General features: G+C 38.7%; 2 long non-coding RNA genes across 4 annotated transcripts; one reads left to right on the plus strand and one right to left on the minus strand.

The window, feature by feature from the left end:
* Positions 1–5,376: 5,376 nt before the first annotated feature.
* LOC146369871 (uncharacterized) lies at positions 5,377–8,292 on the plus strand. Of its 3 annotated transcripts, XR_014797288.1 has the most exons (6): positions 5,377–5,803; positions 5,902–6,394; positions 6,887–7,038; positions 7,286–7,394; positions 7,500–7,613; positions 7,756–8,292. It is a non-coding gene; the product is annotated as an uncharacterized LOC146369871 (long non-coding RNA). The 3 variants fall into 3 exon arrangements; XR_014797289.1 differs by having other exon boundaries at positions 6,882–7,038; positions 7,286–7,613; XR_014797287.1 differs by having other exon boundaries at positions 7,286–7,613.
* A 3,792-nt stretch (positions 8,293–12,084) lies between these two features.
* Positions 12,085–14,386, minus strand: LOC146369872 (uncharacterized). The gene is made up of 3 exons (XR_014797429.1): positions 14,162–14,386; positions 12,946–13,057; positions 12,085–12,216 (listed from the first exon to the last, which is right to left on the minus strand). It is a non-coding gene; the product is annotated as an uncharacterized LOC146369872 (long non-coding RNA).
* Between the last annotated feature and the right edge of the window lie 6,734 nt (positions 14,387–21,120).

Consider the following 21,120-nt stretch of genomic DNA (forward strand, 5'->3'; position numbering starts at 1 on the left):
GTTAATGTCAAGCACAAAGTAGTTTCTTTCCTATCCAATATGACTGACTGTAAAGCTGGCTATGGTCCCTATTTATGACCATTCTATTTATTATTACCCACCAGGGTTTTACATAGCTCTGCATACTCTCAACTTTTGCCAACCATAATGCATTTCAGGCTTGAAAATTTATGTTCTTCTCTGCTTGACTTTATATAAACATATTTCAGGGAGTTATGGTCCACCACCTTATGAGAGGAGAGGTGCACTGTGGGGACGTGTGAACATTGTTTACTATTGTGCCTGATGTGCTCAAAGTGGAGTCCCATGGAAAAGACGCAGTGGTAACAAAAGTAATTTACAGTGATGAAAAATGCACTCTTGGTTAATGATTTGGAATAAATGCTTCAAGGCAACAGTGTGGACCATTTGTGAGGTTAATCAGTGGATTTATGGACAGTTACTGAACTTGAAGGCCTTCCCTTTAAGGGTTATTGTTCTGCTACATCAGGTGAAGTTAGTGTCAGCCATCTGGGCATCGGAGCTTATTCAAATAGACTCCTGTGATTTTATGAACACTAGCTGGGAGAGTGTGTTTTCCACATGATGCACTGCCTCTTTAAATATCAGTGTACACACAGTCAGGGAGGACAGTAATGTTGTGAAAGATTTTGTCTGCATGTTTTGAAAATCAATTTATCAATTACCCACAGCTTAGCTGCTTACATTAAAATTATGTTCATATCTATTTATTACACTCAGCGCCTGAACGTGTTTCAACAACATGGCCTGTGGCGAATCCTACCAGGACCGGATAATGAACGGAGCGGTCTTACAAAAAGCGGGCACTCGCCCTTTAGCTGATGTTGTTGCCGAAAAGCACTTCCGATTTGCGGGCCATATTCTACCTCTACCTCCTCATCACCTGGCCAAGATCCCCATTATATGGTTCCCGCGCTGTGGCAAGCAAAAGCAAGGCTGACCAAGGATCACGTGGCATCAAACGTTTATGGATGATAATAAAAACCGTCGACATCGCCTGGGATGAAGATGAAGCAGTTCCTGCTGACCGACGTCGATGGAGATCGTCAGCTGCCCGATGCGCCGCTCTGCATAGGAGGAACTAAGTGCTAAGTAAGTATTTATTACAGAATTTCAGCAAATATTAATGCCAGCAAACGGCCCTTTATTCAAATTCTGATGTAGCTAAACTGTTGATGTATTTTTAGCAGTGATGATTTAGTTTCGCCTTCTTCATTGCAACTACGCAGTAACTCAAATAACCCCTTGTTACAACCAAGGTACAGAAGTGCATCTCTGAACACATCGAACTTTGAAGTAAATGAACTACACCAGCAGAAGACCACACTCAGTACCACTCCCGTCAGCTAAGAACAAGAAACTAAGACTACACTTTACAAAGGCTCAACAAAACTGAACAATACAAACCTGGAAAAATGTTGTGTGGTCTGTTGAGTCTTGATTTGTACTGTGACATTAGGATGGTAAAGTCAGAATTTGGCATAAACAAGATGAAACTGTGGATCCATCCTGCCTTGTATCAAAGGTTCTGATGGTGGTGTAATGGTGCTACTCTTTGGGCCACTTGTGTCACATCTGCAAATTATTTAAATGTCACGGCCTACCTGACCATGACCATTTCTTTACCACCATAGTGTACTTGTCCTTTGATGGCTAGCATGCCACAAAGCTCTTTCTCTCAAACAGGTTGCTTCACCTTTAGAGTGAGTTCACTGTAATCAAATGTCCTTCACAGTCACGACATCTCAAAACAACAGAGCGCCTTCAAGATGTGACAGAACGGGATCATGCATCATAGCCAGTCAACATGTAAATCTGCAACAACTGTGTGATGCTATCATGTCAAATGAAGGTCCAACCCAGTACTAGGAAAGTGTACCTGATAAAATGGCCAGTGACTAAATAAAGCAAAACAGATTTTTGTACTAAAAAGGTAGATTTATATACAAAAGCAAAACACATTATCAACTTGGTTCCTGTGTTTCAGCTGGACATGACTTATTGAGGTGTCCACCAGTCCTCTGTATGCGCTTGCAATTCAGAGCGCCATCATACAAGATAAGAAATGACCCCTAAAAACACAGATAAACTCTCACTGTGGGCAGACTAATCGGTTGCTTCTTCAGGAGGCTCTGATAAGTGTGAAAACAAGCACTCAAAAACAAAACTGTAGACTTTAAGGCGCGCCATTATTATCATAATTGGACAACAAATCCTTTGAGTTTTTAACATGGATTCTGTCTGAATCTTTTGCTGTTTTACAAGCTTTTCATAGCTAATTAAGGCTTTATTTAATCTAAATTAGTCCCACTGAGATCAAAAATGCTCAATCAAGAAAGACCAGCACAAGACAGAGGCAGCAGCAGCAGCTAGATTAAGTATGCTTGTGATGAAGTGTGATTGCAGTCTTGTTCGTTAACACTTATTCTCTCCAACAGGAGGCTTCATTACTAACAAATCTGAGATCAGCTTAAAAGGTTATGAAAATGTCACGATGTGTTTCTGCTCAAATACCCCTTTAGATTTCAACTTCTGCTGCTGGCAGTAAGAAGTTGTGGTCATAAATGCTCCATTTCTGCTAATTGATAGTACTTGAATTCAGTTGTTCTATTTCACCCTTTTTCTTTATTTATGTTCAATTTTAATTGTTTCAGCACTTCCTTGGCCACCTGTAAGTAAGAAAATTAATGGAAAAAACATGACCACAGATACCTGCTGGACTATATTATTTTCATCTTTGTTCAACTATCCAGGAGAAAACTGCTGTTATGGTGGTGGGACATCCACCTGTATTGGAAAGGCAGAATACTTTTTACTGTTTAGGGAGTCTGCTCCCCAGACTCTCGTTTAGTCTAACAGACACATGCACACACACACATACACAGAGGGGTTTGGCTTCATCCCTCCTGGGGAGTAATTAGAGGTTAGCTTGGTCTATCTCGGAGCCCCTTTACTCCCCATCACACTCACACACGTCAGCAGCCAGAGATGTTGCTAAATGAGCGGGTGAAATATTTTAAGGAGAACTTAGAGCTATAAGATCCAAACAGGAGAGCTCTGGATGAAAGGTCAGCTCATACTACAAGACAGCCCCATTTTTCCTAGTTCTCAAAAAAGGTCAAGCTTTCCTGCCAACACGTTCTCACTCCCAAGTCGTCAAACGTGTGACGCATGGTCAGGCTCCCTCTGCTTCACTTATGGACGCGCAGGGTACCCCCCTCGCGTCGAGAATTGACGTGCAGGGTCCTCTCATTGAATACTATAGAGCTCCCTAAACGTTGCTTATTGACGACAAGAGATTGCCGCGGAAGAGCCTGTTGTCCGTATATTTATATATTTCCAAAATCACATTGTAGTGACGTATACAGAACACAATAAATTATATAATGTAAACAACTACCTGAGAAACAGCAGATACAGCAGAGAAATTAATTATAGGCTGTTACTTTTGTATCGTTTATTGCATTTATGGAGGGAGTGATGTATGCTGGGTAATGGCACAGCTAGCGACTGGGTGACTTTATTCACCCGCTTCGGCTGTTATCAGTCCATACAATGGGCGTTATTAGCACAAATCAGTCCCATAGATATGGGCCATCTCCTGCTAGATTGTTCAGAAGGTTGTTATCATCCATCCAGATGGAGGATCACTAACAGGAGCGTGGAAGACTCCAGAATCCACTCTGGCTGGAATCCGGTGAATACAGCAGTACAGGTAAGACCATTTAAACGGACAGCATTTATAGAATGACTATTAAAAGTCAGCGAGTGTCAATAATGTTAATGTGGTTATGTTAGTAATACACCGAGTGCTAATATAACAGCTTTAAGATGCATTTGTAGATATTATTACGTGTTTTACCGTCTTTATGGTGCTAGCTTAAAGTTACGGTGTAAACGTTAGCTTATATTGGAGGAAAGCTGTTACTGGTTAAACGATGTTAGGACAGAAATATTAGCTTCTGTCATGACTGATGAAGTTACTAGTTAATAAAGTTTCCAGTAAAGTGATTAATCGCAACCACAGATTGACAGCAAATATCTCGATTAGCTTCAATGCATCTATAATAAATATGTGCAAGTTTCAGTGCTTCGTTTAAACTGTATGATACTTATACTGACCCAGGGTCAGTGTAAAATACAATCCCAGCTGTGTGAACAAAGCCTGGCTCCTTTAATCCTGCATGACAAACCTCAGGATGCAGGTTATTATTACTCTTTCCTGCTGGCACACCTGTCACACCTGAGAGTCAGCTAGAAACTTACAGTGACGTGGACATCATGCAAAGACTGCCAGACTCTGTAATGCTGTAAATGATCAGTGACTCATGTTAACACTAAACTTTAAACGGTACCTCTGTGTCTCTGTGTGCTGAACATTTAGGATTGAGTCAGGCTGCATCAGCTGAAGCTGTTATTTGTATATATCAGTATTTTTTTAATTCAGGTGTGGGGAAAATACACAAGACTGCAGTGAAGCGATGTACCAGATTAATTCCTGGCCAAAGGTATTGTACTTAAATCAGACTACTGATCCAGCCACATCAGCCTTTTGTGAGGTCTGTTTAAAGTAGACTTAAAATGAACTCCAGGTTCCTGAGAGGTGGACTGTGAGCACAGAAACACATGTTCATACATACAGCTGCAGCAAACTTACATTAATTTTAAATAGATTTGTTACTCTGATGTCTGTCTCTGTGTTAGTCCTCTGACAGACTGGTGACCTGTCCAGGTGTGCTCTACCTATGACTACTGGGACAGGCTCTAGCCTCTGTAATAGAAATTTTCTGTTATTCTCATTTAAAGTATTTAAGTGCTTATGCATATGCTTAGTTGTGACACTGTTACTGTTCAGTGAAAGTTTCTAAAACTAGATGAACTTACTTCAGCGTCAGCAGTTTGAGAAAACAACTCCCTTTACAGGTGCTGATAAGGCCAAGGGCACAAAACAGCATAACCATTGATCCGTTAGGTTTCATAGCGAGGCGCGTGAAGTGTGGTGTGATCAGTTTAACTTCCTCCTTCTTCCTTGGAATGCATAAAGGAGTGGGAGCACAACTTCTGTGGCAGAGCTGACTGTGAACTGTGATGTTTGATGTGTGCTGGCTCTCCTGTGCGCAGTAATAAATAGCTTGATCACAGCTCTTTCTGTGTTGCAGACTTTATTTAAAAAATTCCACGACACCCCCCCCCCCCACACACACACCCCCCCCCCACCCTCCCACTGTGAACATGAATTGAATATTCAGAAGAAAATGAATGGATAGACTGACATTTGTTTAAATAGTTCTAGAAATCTGAGCTGTTGGTGTGTCCGTGGATTGTGTGGTAATAATATTAGAGCTGGCAATCTTTCTTACTGAATCTCTACTATGAGTCATGTTACCTGAGATTAATTCTATGTTTACCTGTCAGCCTGGACAAATGTGCTGTGTGAAGGAAATTAAATTAAATCAGATCTGAACTGCGTACATTTAAGGAACCTGTTCATATTTAATTGAAATATGAACCAGTGATTTTTTTGATTGCTGATTCCAAGAGAGTCTTTGTGGAAATCCTGTTTGGCTTTTTGTTATTTTAATTCTCTTTTCTGTTTTCCAGAACAGTTCTCCACAGTCACTGTCCACATGGGTCAGTGGGACCAAGAAGCACTCTGCTAATGTGGGACTCTGACCAGCAACATCCAGCAGGACCCAGACAGCGTTTTCTATCTCCCAGCTGGAGTTTTTTGTTTGTCTGTGATGGGAGAGTCAGATTTTTGTTGAGCTTCACACTTGCAGAGGTAAGTCAGTTTGCAGAGATCCCTCCCACCCTGGCTTTTATGTGGTAGATTTCTTATCTGAAACAGTAATATTTCAGTGACTGCTGCTTATACCACAGGTTAATACACTCTACTGATCCCTGATGGGAGAATCATCAATTTTGCCAACAAAGAAGCCTGGTGGATGTTTGTTTACAGCCTGATGATGGGACATCATGCTCTGCATCTTCAAAGTTTGCCTCCTCATTATTATTCATACCCAGTAATGTGAAGTATGCTTATATCTACTATAACTGAACCAACCTGGTGCTCTTCATTTATGGAGGCTGTTGAGTCTGAATGTTGGATGTTGTGTATCTCGTGTTCTCTGGGCTTTGTTGTCCTCAGTCTTTTTGCAGGATCAGAAAACAAAACCAGGAGGCGTGTAAATGTTTCTTCTCCATGATGTTTCTTCAAATGTTTCTTCTGGATGATGATAAGACTGTGACACGGGATGCCACCTTTGGTCTTGTGATGAAGCAAAGCTCAGGAAGAAGTGTGATTAAATGGTACCCACATGTGTGCTGCTGAGAAGGATGTACAGGGGCACCTGCAGCCAAATCCAAGCCTCAGGTTAGTTGTAGTTGCAGAACGCTATAGGACTGAGACAGCTGAGGCATCAAATGTTTGATTAAACGGATGAAAAAGAGAAGTTTCTTCCCTATAATTATCACTTCTTAAAATCTGTAGCAACTTCAAGTCTGTCAGCGTGCTGAGCATGCTCAGAATGTGATAATATATTTTTGTTCAATATTTAATTTCTTTCAGTTGCAATTGTTAAATGAAAAAAATATATATATATTCTTATAATTTAGCAAACTAATTTATCAAAAAAATATATACATATATCTGTATTAGTTTTAATAAATTAATTTGACACCTGTATTGAAAATACCATATTGTATTCATACAGAATCAGTTTGGTATCATTGTTTGTCTGCTCACTGATTGTTGAAACTAAGAGCTAGTTTGATCTGTTTAGATCTAAAGTATCCAAAGTTGAGCTCTAATGTTTCTTCACCCTTGTGTGTGTGATATGTGATTTCGTCCATGCTGGCAGAGCAGCAGTTTGTGCTCACAGATGGTGACGGTGTGGAGAGACGGTGGTGTTTCCTCAGAAGAACCAGCAGAGTCACAAAGGACACCAGTCCATCTCACCACCTTGACTTGCTGACTGATGCTCGTCTGCACTGCACAGAGGAAATCACCTGACCGAGGTTTGTCCGGTGACGTGTTATGAAATGTATATTTGTTTTATGCTTACAGATATGTTTTTCTTGACAGGGGCTCTGCAGAGGTTAGACAAAGAAAATATGTGCTTTACATTTTACTGTGATTTACTGTGATATTTGTTGCCTGATGTTCAGCAGGAATGTAGAAACGGAATCAAAGGGAGATGTTTTTGCTGTTTTTGTAATGATGTAAGTAAATCTTCAATATTATTTATTTGCTTGGTTATATTAGGAGTGTTTCTGAGTGAGAGAGAGAGGAGTCATCATCCAGGTAAAGTGACGTGGATCAGTGGATACACTTGTCTCCCCTTTAAAGGAGACGATCCAAGTCATCCTTAAATGTTAGTGCTTTCAAATACACAAACATTTTTAAAGGACAAAAATGAACATCCAACTTTGACTGTAATACAAAATAAATCTTTGCATGTGTGTTTTCAAACTCTCAGATGGGCAGGATATCAGTCTTGGACTGTCTAACCTGCAGCACTGAATGACCACCACACATGAGCATGTTCCTGCAACATTCAGCAGCTTTGTTCATCTGTGTGCTTCTGCTTTTGGTAAGTAGAGTTACCCAACTACAGTAACTCTAAACACATGCCATCCATTTCTAACGGCCTGGTTACTTCCTGTCAGTTACTTTAGAAACCATGTGGTCACCTGACCTAACACTGTTTCTTCTTCTTCCCCTTAATGTTCAAGTGTCAAATGTCAAACAGCTGGAGAGGAAACTACACCAGTGTACTGGGATGTTTCACCAACACGTGCCAGATGCTGTTCCTTCATGGTGACATCACCAGAGACAGCCCCACCCACCTCAGGACCTCGCCATTGATCATGATCATGATGACAGCGAGCGGAACTAAGACTGTAAAAATCCATGACCAGAATGTTTAGATGCTTTCTAATTATTAATGAATACTGAGTTTTTGTATCTCTTTTTTTGTTTTTTTTTTTACCTCATTTGTTACTAACAAAGTTCACCAAACTCACACAGTTTACATTCTGTATGTTTCCATCAAGGTTTATTTTCTTAGAAATCGTCGTTTTTCTCCTTTTCTCTTTTTCTCTGTTGTAATTGATGATAATTCAGTGAATATACTGCGCTGCTTCCTTTTATTGCGTCACACATTGCTTTAAGTTTTTCAGTGTCCAGTTATTTTTTACTGCTGTTTGAATTCTCTGTATGTTTGACCCTGTAGACTGTTTGATGGACTGCTTGTCTTCCTGTTTGTAACCACCGCCTGTTTTTTAATAAAGATTTGGATTTCTGACTTTAACACAGCCTCTGCGTGTCCTCCCTTTGTGTCCTCTTCCTCTGTGAATGTGTTGCATGTGTCACAGATTAATTTTATTAACAGCTTTCCCACAGTGAGTTGCATCAGCGTTCATTCACAGCACATTGCAGAAGGATTCAGATTAATACAGTGATCTTATAGTCAGAATTATCCTGACAGACTGCCACTGTAAATTATCTTTCATCAAGTAAATTTCAAAGTTCAGTATTTCAAAGCAGGAGTTATGAAGAATTATATTGGAATTAGGACTGTAACAATATGTACTTACAAAGTCAAAGTTTTTTAATTATGCTAGAATATTGGAAGACAATCAACTTTTAGTGTTTTCCGCATATTAATTATTCTGAAATAGAGATGGTGACCCTAACTGTACAGAAGCACTAAACAACTGACAATCTAACAAACATCATTGGCCTGAGTCTGAGTCTGATGCTTTGCTGTGAGAGTCTGACAAGCATGTTTCTGGTCAGTTTGGAAGAAATAATATCACAATGTTGATCTTTTTTTCAATATTCCTTTTCTTTTACAACATAAACTGTGATCAAAGCTACTTATGTTCACAGCATGTAATAATACTGACAGTCCAGGGCATTGTGGTCTGTTGAGCTAGGGTTAGGGTTAGCAATTCAGACATATGTAATCAATATTACTCTTGCTGGATATAACAAACACCTAGGAATTTGTATTATAATTAGATTTTCATGAAATATTCATATTCAGTATTGGTCCTTTTATATTATAACCACGTATCCACCCAGGCTCATGGTGGGGCAGGGCTCTGTCCTGGGATGCTTGAGTAAAAGGTAATGTACACCCTGACCAGGTATCCAGTCTGTCAGAATTGTTTTCAATATTTGGTTCAAAAATATGAGTGAAAACAAAAATCCAATTAGGATTCTTGCATATGATGAATGAAGTCTGTCTTTGACTGTATTGTCCAGCTGATCCATCAAACCCCCAGCAGGTGAACCTTATTCATGACATAACACGGTAACAATGTAAAAAATTAAACAGCAACAGTCTAAATGTAAAGTGCATTCTAAACTCCTCTTCAATAAATCATATACAAAGAGTCATTCAGGACTGTAAAACGTGAACTACAGAACCCAGAGTCTTCATCATTAAATCTCTGGTTGCTTCATTTTTCTATCCTATATCAGATACTTTAAAGGTTAGGTTAGGTAAAGTTGCACTGTCATTGTGAGGCAAAGTGTTTTATGTGTGTGTATGTGTGTGTGTGTGCGTGTCATGGACGGCTATAAAAGGCCTATAATTAAAGAACAAAGCGGGGTTTGAGTTCGAGTTGCGGCAGACTGTCACTACTTGTAAATGGAACGCAGCCTTCCTACGGCGGACAGCTAATAACAGGAATCGGACGCGGTCCACCCAAGTCCACAGCAACCACCATTAACCGCCTAGCATGACCTTAAAAACATATTCTGTCTTCATAACTATCAAACACGTGAAATGATTTGCAAAGTGTGAAAGTGTTACAGCTGCAGAGAGCTATGACGGTATCTTTGGAAGCTGTTTACATAGCTAATAATATATGATGTAACTATGGAGACAGTCACGTGAGCTAGCGGTGCACGTTTACTACAGTGAATAAGGTGATTGCGTGCACACGCTGCAGAGGGTAAAGACATTACTTCAATATTGTTTTATATTGATATATATTTGCCTTCTGTTGACCATCACCTCAGGTTCACCATTACAGTTTCAGCATACAGATGCACACTGTCTAAATATCAACACATTCAAAAACTCATGTCTCAGAAATAAGCACAGCTGTTCATGTTTGTCATTAGAGTTTTATTTGTAAGAAAATTATGAACTTCATATTGTGTATCAAATAAAAGAACATTTCACAACTCTGAGTCAACAGAAACAGGTAACAGAAATGTCTCTAATGTAGACTTGTACAGTGTAGTGTAAGCATTAAAAGATCATAAAGGAAACACTAACATTCACGTGAAACTAATTGTAATAAAAAATGAACAGGTGGTTTATAGATGTAAAAGAAAGAATCTGAAAACAACACTTTTTTGGTCTAAGTGATCAAAGTAGAAAACAGAACTGATGTTCAAGAACAAACTGTAGCTGCACTAATATTACACATCTCGATTGTTGTGGTGAACAGACATGTTGCTTTTAAAACCACATGCAGTGTGTGACCGTGACTGTTCACTGAGACCATGAACACCACTTCGCTGAAGCCTTCGCCTTCTTCTTCTTCTTCTAAAATGGAAGCAGAAGGAGCACGAGCTGCTTTGATCTACTGAAATGAAAAAGCAGAACATCTGAGCTGAAACCAGTCAGCTGAAATCATTAAGACAGGAACAATCATTCAATGCAGTGTCTCAGGTGGCTTAGCCTGTTACAACTGTTGATACAAGCTAAATACAGTTAACACACAGTGTCAGGGAGCTCCAGTGTGGGAACTAGTGGCTTTAGGTTTGTAGTCATTTAACTTTCATCCATTCATTCATTTAATTCAGGAGGAAGAAATGCCAGATTGGTGCAGGCTGGTTACATGCATTTGGTCCCATGCTGTCTTTAACTAAATGACTTGGTTCATTTTATGGCTGGGCTGTATGTGGGGTTATATCATGTTATTTGGGCAGGAGTACCTGTCCTCTGTTAGACTTAGAAAGTTTCTCCATAAGTAGAGTTTCTAACTCTTATAGCACATCTGTGGCTGACAGCTTTTTGGTGGCTCTTTTTACCCCACTGGTTGTGAGTGTGTAAATACCACTAGTTCTTTTGGGTTGCAGTTAACTTGGGAGGAAGGGGTGGGTCTGCCATGACTAGATGTATAACAATTATCTGGGATACATAAATTTCATAATGCATGCATATATCTCTATAAACCTGGCCTGAGGGCTGCCATTTTTACATTCAGTTATTTCTCTGATGGAACTAAATAATGAATGTGTTACAGTTAAAGTGAAACACTGGTCAGTGTAAATGGCTCATAGGGACACAGAAACCTTTAAATTAAATCCCATCACCTGATATCGAGTGTCAAACAATATCAAAGCTGTAAAAGCTGTTTACAGTCAGAATTTATAAAAACTATGATTGTAAATAAATTCAAACAAGTGAGCTTTTCTCTTTGTGCTGAATATCAACACTGTGATTTCTTAGACTGTAAGCTTTACTTTAGCGCAACCAGTTGTAGAAGCCGTCACTCCAAATGTCTTTTGATAACAAGAAAAAAATACCTTTTCAGTACACGGCCTGAAGTTCTTCTCCAAACATCTTCTGCCATCGGCTTTGTCTGCTGGTTTGAAGACAATAGACCACAAAAAAGATTATTTAGTCACTTTGTCTGCATCATGCAGCTTGAATGTGTCGTGTAACAATGTTGAATAGCCGTCGTTATCCCTCTGCTGTCAGTAGGATTGTACTGTACAGCATCTCATTGATATGTGAGGAATGCTAATGTAACACGATAACAGACTTACATCATTAAAATATAAAGGGCAGGAGATATTTAGATATTTTTATATTTATATTACAGTGTATAGCTGACAGATATTACTAAATAGATAGAATTTACTAAATAGCTGGATGAACATGAAAAATATGTCCATAATCACAAATGACCATGAGAGCCAGTAGAATTAATTCAACTGGACACTCAAAAGACGTCCTTAAATGCTCTTTAAGTGGCAGAACAGATGAACAAACAGTTAATCGCTTACTTGAGATGAAATCTGCTAAGCTACTTTGAAAACAGCTTCTAACTGGTTCCTCCTTTAACAGGATGACTGCTCAGGGGTAAGGCCATCATGCAGTCCAGCAACCTTTATGGTTCTGCTTTGATTCACCAGGAACTATTAGGGAAACCTTCCAGCGCCTCCTGTGAAAGACACAGGGATAAACACAAACATTTATTAACATGTTCCACAGTCTTCCAGCTTGATTTTCTCATCCTGTGGACAACAACGTACATGGATGCAGGTTTATTGTTGACTTTTGTAAGGTTTATTTACTGAACATATCCAGCTGCAGCTCCACTGTGATCCTGAACTGGATAAGCACTTAAGAAAATGTGTCAATAAATGGACATACATCAACTTACTATATTTATCCAAACAGACTGGACCAATAATGCTTCACTGAGTTAGAGACTTTAACGTCTCTTCTATGTAAGAATGTCTCGTGCTGATATACCTGCAAACTTGACAACAAAGGTTTTTCAGACTGCATGTAGCTGTCCTCTATGTCAGCTCACACATTTACATTCATGTCATACTTATTTCTGCTTTCCCATTTTATAATTATTACTTATATTTTGATTAGATACCTTGAGTTTGTAAATGATGAGATTACATAATTGGAATACAATGTATCCAATTCAAGGTTGCGGGAGGATGAAGCCTATCCCAGCTGATACAGGACAAAGGCAGGACAGGCTGCCAGTTTATCGCAGGGCTAAGACAATATGTGTAACAGAAAATCCACTTAAATGTTTGATATTTCTTATAATAATCATAATTATGACTATTATTTAAAGGTTTCTTTATAAATACATTTTGATTTTTTTATAACCCCTAAAATATAAACCTGAGCTGTTTCAGATTCTGACCTCTGACCTCAGTGACCTGGCTGTGTCCTCACTGCAGCTCCCTCTTGGAAGTACGTCTGCTTCTTGTCTTCCCCCAGTGATGACCGCCTGCCCTTAATATCACGTACTGTACCTGAGGAACAAAAAAGGACAAACACTTGCCTTCATTTAAGAAGTACATTCATACAGAGGTAATCTATGGAAACACACTAGTTCACCCTTTGGGAGGAATCAGTTCCTGTGAAACATTTCTGTAAATGAACATCATGTGGAGAATGAATGAAATGAGTTCTTCAGGTGACTCAGCAGTCCCACACTGACAAATGAAACTTCTGTGGAAGAAGAATCTGGACTTTTTTGATTTCCAATCTAGTTAAACTATTAAGCATCTTTGCTCTTCTGAAATCTGTGTTAAACAACAACAAACATAAATTAGTAACAAAAATACAGCTGAGTAGAGGCTTTACAAACCACCAGCAGCCATAATGCTAAATTTTAATCTTCAAATGTTTCTGAGCCGTCTTCAACCTGCTTTTAACACATTAAAGTCCCACAGTCAATGCAGCCTGACTCAACCCTAGATGTTCAGCACACAGAGACACAGAGGTACTGTTTAAAGTTTAGTGTTAACCTGAGTCACTGATCATTTACAGCATTACAGAGTCTGGCAGTCTTTGCATGATGTCCACGTCACTGTAAGTTTCTAGCTGACTCTCAGGTGTGCCAGCAGGAAAGAGTAATAATAACCTGCATCCTGAGGTTTGTCATGCAGGATTAAAGGAGCCAGGCTTTGTTCACACAGCTGGGATTGTATTTTACACTGACCCTGGGTCAGTATAAGTATCATACAGTTTAAACGAAGCACTGAAACTTGCACATATTTATTATAGATGCATTGAAGCTAATCGAGATATTTGCTGTCAATCTGTGGCTGCGATTAATCACTTTACTGGAAACTTTATTAACTAGTAACTTCATCAGTCATGACAGAAGCTAATATTTCTGTGCTAACATCGTTTAACCAGTAACAGCTTTCCTCCAATATAAGCTAACGTTTACACCGTAACTTTAAGCTAGCACCATAAAGACGGTAAAACACGTAATAATATCTACAAATGCATCTTAAAGCTGTTATATTAGCACTCGGTGTATTACTAACATAACCACATTAACATTATTGACACTTGCTGACTTTTAATAGTCATTCTATAAATGCTGTCCGTTTAAATGGTCTTACCTGTACTGCTGTATTCACCGGATTCCAGCCAGAGTGGATTCTGGAGTCTTCCACGCTCCTGTTAGTGATCCTCCATCTGGATGGATGATAACAACCTTCTGAACAATCTAGCAGGAGATGGCCCATATCTATGGGACTGATTTGTGCTAATAACGCCCATTGTATGGACTGATAACAGCCGAAGCGGGTGAATAAAGTCACCCAGTCGCTAGCTGTGCCATTACCCAGCATGCACCACTCCCTCCATAAATGCAATAAACGATACAAAAGTAATAGCCTATAATTAATTTCTCTGCTGTATCTGCTGTTTCTCAGGTAGTTGTTTACATTATATAATTTATTGTGTTCTGTATACGTCACTACAATGTGATTTTGGAAATGTATAAATATACGGACAACAGGCTCTTCCGCGGCAATCTCTTGTCGTCAATAAGCAACGTTTAGGGAGCTCTATAGTATTCAATGAGAGGACCCTGCACGTCAATTCTCGACGCGAGGGGGGTACCCTGCGCGTCCATAAGTGAAGCAGAGGGAGCCTGACCATGCGTCACACGTTTGACGAGTTGGGAGTGAGAACGTGTTGCAATTTGATAAGGTAATTGTGATTCCCGAAAAAGCAAAGTCCATTTAGGTTTCCTTTAGCATTCGAGATGTATGTGATTTAGCCCTGTGTTTACTGCTTATGAGGACTTACATCACAGTGCAACACTAGGAAACACCGAGGCCATATTTTCAGCCCGCTTCTCCCAAGTGTCAGAGAAAAAGAGTCTCAAAAAGTCTGTTTTTTGTTGATTTGCTGAAATGTGTCAGTGTCGCAGAGAGTTCAAAGCCTTGGTAACTATTAATCCATCACAGGCTTGGCTCCCTAGCCCCTCTGCTCTGACCTTGGGCAATAAACAGCATTACTGATGTATTACAGGAGCAGAAACTGAATAATTACATGGAGGAATTGAGGGAATTTGACACACAGCATGACAGGCTGGATGCTGCCCGCACAGATGGGTATAAATAGTAGATGTCATTGGAACCTTAAAACGCCTACAGATCTGATTGTATTGTGGGGTAAAATCAGTGTGGGTAGTGATTATGGATGCAAGGAGTTCACAGTGCTTAAGGATATTATAAGTACAACTGACCAGATATTCAGGTCCGTATGTGTTCTAGCAAAATTTCAATTCTCAATTCAATTTTTTGCAAGTGAGACTATTTTAAAGAGCTGTAGAGCAGCATGTAGGAATGCCAAGAAATGTTCACACTTGGACTAAAACCAGACATTCACACAGAAATCTTAGAATCAAGCACCTTATCTCCTCTTGTTGCAACATTCAGCATTTGGTCTGCACAAAGTTTCTGTTACACTCTTAAGTTGCCATTGTCAGCACTAGTTTCAATACTTGCTGAGTCATTAATACCTCCTGCTCTCTTTATCCAGTGTTTGTCCACCAGTGGGTGTCTGCATGGTTTCTGTTTGTCTCTTTCATTTGTCACTGACGGTGACAGCAGATGTCAAAACCAACAGCAATGCTCCATATTCATGCTAGGAGGCTCAAGAAGTAATGTTCACCAGCATATACCAAATCTGGACATCTAAATATACTGAGTGTTTAGACTATTTTAGAATTGTAGGTTGCAGGTTATGAAATTTACAAGTTATAAAAAGCACAAAACACATAAACATTGATGAAAATATGGAGAGAAAAAAAGCATCCTCTCAAATCACCATGAAGAACAAAGGCAGTTCTGAAAGCCCAAGAGGTCCCAGCCTGGTACTAACTAACTGTCCTGTGACCGTGTACAATATCATGCTGGCATGGAGCTCACTTCCCCCTCCTTGTGATGACATATGTTTGTTTTGCACTAATTTTTTGTCAAGTGCACATTATATCTTTCACTTTCACCTGTTTTTACCTCTGTGTGTGTGTGTTTCTGGATACATACTAATGTGACCATGTTTCATGCATTCAAGGAAAGGAGCTGGAGCAGCATCTATTGTGCTGCAGTTCAGTGCGTCTGACGAGGAAATTAAAGTGTATTCTTTTGCCCCACCTGCGTCACCCTACTTCTACAGCTGCGCCCCCAACAAAACAAACCGGTCAAACTCATATATATATATATATATATATATATATATATATATATATATATATATATATATATATATAAATATATATGAGAGAGAGAGGGAACGCTAGTGAGATTGAATTAGGGCATCACAAGTAAGCTTTAAATTTCCAATTCATCAAATTTCACATGCCGAGCAGTCGTAACCTTTGAAAACATCTCATCTTCTTCTCCTTTCCTGTGTTTCTTAGACCTTTCTCCATCTCTGAGAGTGTCACACATCATTTTCTTCTCTCCCTGGTGAATACAGCAATTTTAAATTTAGCTATGGTGACATAATGTGTGACAAAATGCTCAGAGACATTATGTGTTTGCTACTATTTTTTGAGCTATTTGGAAAGTTACATCTGAAATAACCTGCCACTTAAAAAAATGTTACTTCATCTATACTCATTTCTTTTCCATAGTGCTGGTGAGATGCTGAACTTTGACATCTGCACCAAAAACTCATAACATAACAACAACATGAGATGTGTTGAAGGTGTGATCAGGACTGTGGTATGTCATTTTCTGATTATGGAGCGAGTATCTCTATGCATGAAAAATTATATGATTTAACAGTATTATGCATTAATTTGCCTATCAGATTTAATTACTCAGTAAATCCTAATTGTTTTGGCCCATTTTAACCCCTGGGTATTCTCCTCTATAATTTGTGCTCTGTTATTACTTGTTACTACTACTATTTTACAGTTATTGCTCTAGTCTTTAACCTTTTATGCAATGGTGTTAGTATTGTTCATGTGACCTGGGATAGCTTGATATAAATTTGAAACTCCTTTATGTCTAAAATCCTTCATGCAATTCATTTAAAAAAACCCCACATTGATCAAACTTGTATTTCTGTGTCAGAAAGACAGATAAACCTGCAGAAATTACTTGTTTTAATTTGATTTAAATGTACCTGTTCGCTATTCAATCTAATGTTTTTCAACTTTAAACACCTTACCCCCTAAAAAGTTTCTAGAAACTTTCTAAGTTCCCTTGGAAGTGCAGGATTGTTCACATTAAACTGTCCTTAGTGGCAAGAAAGCCTTGGCGAGCACTGAACTGTGCCAAGTGAGGTTAAAATCCTTGAGACTGGAGCCAAAAACAAATCATACCCAACAAGGCCAGAGCCTACAGTGGGAGGCAGTAAAGACTGACAGGATCTTTTATTTTAAGCATTAATTTTAACTAACTAGATTGTATGAATAGGACTTAGTGTTTCATTAAACACATATCAAATACAGAGGACAGGTGTTTCAGTTTAGGTAAAAGAACATTCCAGTAGTAGACTGCTGTCAATGAAAGGCAAAACATGAACCCATCATCCCAACACTGAGGAGTGCTTTTCCAGTAAAAACGTATTTTTGCTGGAAAAGGTTCTACATTATTAAAACATAAAACTACAAAAGTCCATGAAGTACATGTTCAAAAGCACAGACTGACTGACACAAAAGGAAATAGCATGTTGTGCATATTCATATACAAAGGGATGCTTTGTGTGTCATGTGACTTTTGTTCAACACAAAATGATCCCTTTGAGAGCCACCTCAATAATCAGGGACGTTATTGAGATGATGATAATATATTGATAAAAATCTACGAGGAACATAAAAAATTCAACAGCAAAATGAAACATTAAATATAACATATCTAATGTGCAGTCATTACAGTACATATAAATAACAGCGTTAAAATATAATAACTCAAGTTAACTTTTATTTTACTACTCTGTCTAAACCCTGTTACTAACAATTTCCTGCAGCTTTAATGTCTTGTGTTATTTACAATAGTCTTGCATTCTGTTCTTATATTTTTTATATTCCCATTGTATCCCCATTTTTCCATCATCATCATCATCTGATATTTGATTCTAGTTTGATCATAGGGGTAATTTTATGGTCAGATGATGTATGAAATCCAAGAAACACAGAATCCAAAGCAGAAAGCCTGGCCCAACATGGTAAGTTGGATACCAATTGGATACCAATTATATCCAAATGGGGTTTTAGGTTTTCTAAAGCCAGTTAACACAAATAAAGCCTGACCGGCTGAGTGTAACTTGCTTTCTAGTATACCCCTCTGCTGTACCTCTTCCATAATAGGCCTTCTGTGTATATACTCTCCGGTCCTTCCTGTGTCCTTTGTCGTTGTGTCTGTTGAGCTACCGTCTGTGTTTCCTGTGTTTCCTGTCCTGCCCTTGCACTTGTGTGTTTACTGGCACCTCATTGCTGGTTTTGATTTGGGTATTGTTGGGACTGTTTATATTAAATTTGGAATATATCTTTGTAATAGAAATGGTGTACAGTTGATTCTATTGCAGATATTAACATCCCGTTAATGTATTTCTTCAATTCAGTTTAGTTTCATTGGTTTTATTGCACCAAATCACAACAACAGTCACCTCATTAATTGATTAATTTATTAACCTTGAAAACATGAAGCTAGCTCTTACCTACTAGTAATTTTTAAAGTAAGGTGAATTATCGAGCAACTAATAAGGATCAAGTGCTGACCCACTTCTATCTACTATGTAAATAGTACACACAGGTTGGACAAAAAGGTCTTTTGAAATTCATATTATGAAAGTCTAATTCTATTAAGTATGCTAAAGTTATTGTGTGAAAAATTACGACTTCATGAAATGACCTGTCAGTTTTGTATCTCAGACAATTGGATCTCTTCATTCACCTGTTTTCTTTTTTCCTTTTTTCTTTTTTCTATCATGTTTTCTTTTGTGAAAGGAGACAAGAAGTTTGCATGAATCATAAAATAATAATTTTTACACTCTTAGCTTATCTCAGCTTCCATTCTCTTGTCCTTGTCTCGTCCTTGTCCACTAAAGTTCTGTGATAAGCAGCTTGAAGAAACTCTGTTAACACCCTTCGTACTGTTTCATAGTTTTAAACCTCTTGTGTAATATCTTTGTGCTTTTTGTTTGCCTCACAAGCTCAAAAACAAGATTCACACACGTTCTGTACGTTGCTACCACTTCTACCTTCCTTCATCTGTCATGACACTTGGAGGTTGAAAAGGTGAGACTGAGGTCTTGTTGACATTCTGAGAGATGAGCTTTAGCGGTGAGCGGTCAGAGGGATGAACTCTGGCTGTTTGCAAGCACAATATCAATAATACATGAGGTGTTTAGTGAGTCTGTGTTCGCTAGATCACTTTTATTTATGGAGCTTCTTCTGCATAATGCGGCTGAAGATGTAATCAGTGGAACAGCAAAGCCGAGTGATCTATGTCTGCACTCTTATCGGATCACTGAAAGGTTGCACGCTGGCCGGGTGGGGACGATATGTACCAGTGTTCCTAATTAATGGTGGACATTGTGTAGATGTAGCGGTGTCAAAAACCATCCTCAGCCCTTCACCTCCTTCGACATCATTATCTGCTGTGGCGATAAGAGACAAAGGTGATGTTGAAAAGTGTTCAAGAAAATTTATTATCAAACTTAGAGTCCCCAAGGTGGCTTGGTGTTGATAATTGATATGTATCAGGAGAAATATTAAATCCTCTTATGGAGGTAATCAGGGCAGACCATGAAGAGATGGCTAATCTTGAAACTCTGTCCTTCACAGTGCCCTCCTAGTGTAATATACGAATATTTCTCCAGCATAAGAAAATAACTTCATAACAGTTTGAACTTTTACCTTGTATAAAATATTTGATGAAATTACAAGAAGATGTTATTTTTATTTTTTAAAATTTGTACCAACCCATTTACAGTCATTCGCGGTAAAACATATTGTGTCAAGTTAGCTTATTACTGCAAAATGATGTACAGGGTATTTATGAGTCGCGGAAATGTGGCTGGAAAAGGACCTTAGTTCAAGGAGACCACTGAATAAATGCTCCCACCAGCTAAGTCATGCCCAGTATGAGCATTACTAAGGATGCTTTTAAAACTGTCACTTCTCACATGATATGCTGTTGATTCTCTCACGAAACCCTGCTCGATGCCACACGTCCCTCTAGTTTGAAAACTTTCCCTCATTTCTGAAGTTGGTAATGAATTATAGTTAATAACAAAAAGACATTTATAGTCAGACAAAAATTTGAATATTCAACCTTTTCATGGAAATATGTGAATGGGTGCTGCCTCCACATGTGTGGAGACACAGAAAAAAACTGCCAAAAGAAAGCTTATGGGGAATTTGATTACTGTGAATGAACAGTTGTTTTACAATTGGTTCACGTTGGGTAGCATCACAAAGGTGTTTTGTGTTTTTGGTTCTTTTATTTTATTTATTTTATTGTGTTTTAGCTTTCTTTGTCTAATGGGTTACAGGTTTGTTCTAAGTTTAGATTCTCTGTGTGGTTTATGTTAGAGTTTTAGTCTTCTGGTATCTGTTTGTGTTGATATCCCCTCTGTCTGCTGTATCCCCTTGTCAAGTCCACGTGTCTGTGTTATGTTTCCTCTTTTACTTTGAAACACTGTCTCATGTCAGTGTTTCTGGTTTTGCTTCCCTTGTCTCATTAGGCCTGATTTGTCCCAGCTGTGTTTCCCTCCTGTCTTCCATTTCCTGATTGCTCCTTCTGTGTATTTAACCCCTGTGTTTTCCTTTGTCTGTGTCATGACCTCTGTGATTCTGTACTGTGTGTTCTGTCTGCGAGCCTGTTTAGTTTTTTGTGTTTTTTCAGTTTAGTTTTTTGGTCCTTTTCATGAATAAAGCTGTTTTGAGTCCTATCCCGCCTTCACGCAGCTTTCACTTGACAAAAGGATATAGTGGTGGTGTCCTGTACACCGTTATTATTATTTTATACTACTTTTTTCCTGTCACTGTTTGGTTAACACCTGAGAGAACTGGTTGGTTGGACTTGGTTAAAGATGAATAATTTAGCAGTAG

The sequence above is a fragment of the Perissodus microlepis genome, chromosome 17, assembly GCF_051167445.1.
Source record: "Perissodus microlepis isolate ML-2025 ecotype Zambia chromosome 17, ASM5116744v1, whole genome shotgun sequence".
NCBI lineage: Eukaryota > Metazoa > Chordata > Actinopteri > Cichliformes > Cichlidae > Perissodus > Perissodus microlepis.